Consider the following 3,331-nt stretch of genomic DNA (forward strand, 5'->3'; position numbering starts at 1 on the left):
GTGGGTGAAGGAGGTTGTATCACACGCAAGAGGAGCTGCATGAGTGCTTTGGCCCCCAAGGCTCAGAGCAGTGGGAGCACTGGGCTGAAGCTGCAAGAAGGCGAGTCCGAGCCGGATGGAGATGGACCTGTCCTGCCTTGGGTGCTGCTGCCTCCCTGGCACTGGGGGCTTCAGAGGCTGCTTGGGCATGCTAGATGGTCCCTGGGGACCCTCCCCGAGTTGAGCCGCAGTGAACTGGTGCAGCCAGGCCCAACTTCTCAGAAAGTTTTTCAGAACGGTTTCTCCTATTTGTTTTTCTCAGTCCTGAAATGTTGTGGACATTTGGTAATCACTGGATTCAGTCTGTCTGAGCAACTGTTTCCCACCACCAACCACGGTGAGTTGGTTAAACAGTGAGAGTGACATCTTGCCTCATTACAGACACAACAGAAGCAGCGATCCCCTCATTACCCAAGGCACCAAACCCTCCAGGACACCCGAAGTCTCGGCACGGCTGCACCAGCTGCAGAGTGGCCATACTTGGGGAGACAAATGGGGGAGTAGAGCCTAAGGACAGCAGGGGCCAACTTCCTTCAAGCCAGGGAGCCAGGAGGATGAGGCATACTGATTTCCCCATGGGGGAAGTCAGGTAGGCCAGTGAGGGAGCCCCCAGGAGCATGACTTTTCCTTCCCCATGGAGGGACTGGCTAGCCGCACTGAAATGGCACCAATCAAGCCACCTCCATTGACTGCTTACAATTTACCCTCTGTCAACATCTTAGCTGTACCAAGTTTTCTGTGTATTGTGTCCCCCTTAGACTGTGAGCTCCCTGAGGACAGGAACTGTCTTTTTTCCATTCTTTATATCCCCAGTGCTTAGCCAAGGGCCAAGCAGAAAGTGGACACTTCATAAGTGTTTGTTGACTGACTGACTGACTGACTGACTGACTAGTAGGCCCAGCCCTGCCTTGGAGAGTCCATGAGCCTTCTCCACCTGACTCTGGGAAGCCAGCCTGAGGACATGTACAAATCCACAGCCCCTTCCACATGCCTAGGGGACAGGCTGTGTGCTTCTAGTCAGGGCTTTTCATGAACCAGCTGTGTGACCTTGGGTCAGGCCCATTCTCTCTCTGGGCCTCTTTTCCTTTTTTCTTTCTTTTTTTCTCCTCTTTTCTTTCTCACCTGTAAGAACAGTGGACAAGACGAGGCATCCTTCTTTCTTAGGCCCTTCCCTGGACACCATCCTCCAGTCTGACACTCTCCACTAACTAGGATGGCCCTTGGACCAGCAGCAGATCCAGCTTTGCCCACTCTTGTAATGCCATGCACAAGCAGCTTTCCAAGAGGACGGCTGCTTGGAACAGCTGTCAAGGCTCTGGTTACACAGTATAGTGAACACCCTATTTATTCCATAACAAATCAAAGCAAAACATTCACAGAAAATCAAGGCTCAGCATTCACAATGTTACAGTTTATCACAGAAAATCACCATATAGTATCCACAGCAGCTTATCATTCAAATGGCCACATAGTTTTCACCAAAGTGGTCACAATATTTAGAAAAAAAAAAACAATCATCTGAAAGTACAACAGTCAAAGTCTCCCACTCATGGGGCACACTTGAATGACTCAAACAGTCACTTATTCAGCAATCGATTACTAAGTATCATTAATCACTAAGTACAATCATTAGAAAATACACAAACCCTGCACCCCTAGGTCACTAGTAAACTACAATTCCATCATTACTCAGTACCCAAGGAGAGGTCTTTTCATCCTGACTTGGGGCCGGTTCTCTGATTTCCTGGATCCCCTTCCACGGCCCCAGATTCTACCTGGATTCACCAGACTGTCACCTGGCTTCAATGGCAGACAGCTCCCAGTTCCTTGTCCAGCTCTCTGGGCAGGTCCTGCTCCACACGGAAGTTCACAGGGGCCGGTCCATCTCAAATCCTACACAATTTCTGCTCCAGGGAATTCAAGGCTCAACCAAGCCACAAACAGACAAAAGTCATGCTTCCTCAGTCTTCTGCAGGTCATTCAAAAAATCAGAATCAGGTTATGCAGCCTGGGGGAGGGGGTCCTGGGCTCCTGGCTCTTGTTCAGAAGAAGCCCCACCACCACAAGTTCTCAGGAAATTCTGACCCCGTTCTTGGTTCTCTCTTCTGTAGCTGCTCTGCCTCCGGATGAAATTCTGACTGTGCCTCTCTGGGGTTTTTCCTTATATACACACAGCATTAGCTACTTCCTATTTCAGCCAACCCCTTCCTGTTACATCAGCAACAGGAGACAGGAGCTCACACCTTCTGTTTCCCCAACAGAGGCTTGATACTAAGTGCTAAGTACCTGCTGCCTTTGCCGACACAAAGGGGTCTTCCAATTCAAATTACATTACCTTACAACTCTCCAACAGCCCACATCTCTTCCCTGCCCAGGCTGCTTGGCCCATTTCACTGAAAGTAGCTCTGGGCTTTTTCACTCGAGGATTTAAAATTCTTTTTTGTATGTTTGAGTAAGTTAAAAGGCAAGAACAAAGGACCTATATTTCCCGAGGACTCCAGGAGGAGCTGGCTGGCCTCCTCTGGGATAGGACAGGGTCAAGGGCCCAGCACCTCATTAGTCGAAGGAGAGGCTCAGACCCTAGAGGCTGTCCTATGGTGAGGGTCAAGATAAGGGCAGAGCTAATGTGGCTGCCTGGGAGAAGGAAGGGCCCAGAGAAGCAGGACCTGGACACTGAGGATCCTCCTTCCTGGGCACTGGGCTTCCCTCTACAGCTGCTACTCTAGGACCTAACCAGACACACAATGTGATTTGGAAAGATGTTGCACAAAGCAATGTCTGGCTACAGGGGGCCCTGCAGGTGCGGCTTCCTTCTCTTTGTTCTCTTAGGTTCTCTCCCCAGCAGGGAGCTCAGACCATGGGGCAAAGAGATCACTGGTCCCCACCACCATCATCACCAGCTCAGATTCTGCAGGGTCAAGGGGCACCAGGTCTTGGTGGCCTTAGGGAGGTCTGAGGAAACCCATGGTGGGGGTGGGAGGAGGGAACACTCACCCACATAAACTCACCTGCACTAGCAGCCAAGACCTTTGAGTTTCCCTGTCCCTCCGACCTGGGCAAAGGAGGATCTCTGTGAATTGTACAAAAGTCAGTATACAACTTTCTTCATCTTCCTTGTGTTTTGCTTCATATGGAAGTTGGCCGTGATGCTGCTCACACCCTCTTGGGAGAGTTTTCGAGTGTGGGGAGTGGGGTTCAGCCTTGCACCAGGGCAGGGGGTACCAGGGACCTCTCTGCCCAGGGGCCCTGGGCTGGGTGTCCCACTGGGCACTCAGGCAGGTCATCGAGTTCC

The sequence above is a fragment of the Petaurus breviceps genome, unplaced genomic scaffold (assembly GCF_028583685.1).
Source record: "Petaurus breviceps papuanus isolate PSGF00001 unplaced genomic scaffold, PetGlider_PUasm1.0 380, whole genome shotgun sequence".
Lineage (NCBI taxonomy): Eukaryota > Metazoa > Chordata > Mammalia > Diprotodontia > Petauridae > Petaurus > Petaurus breviceps.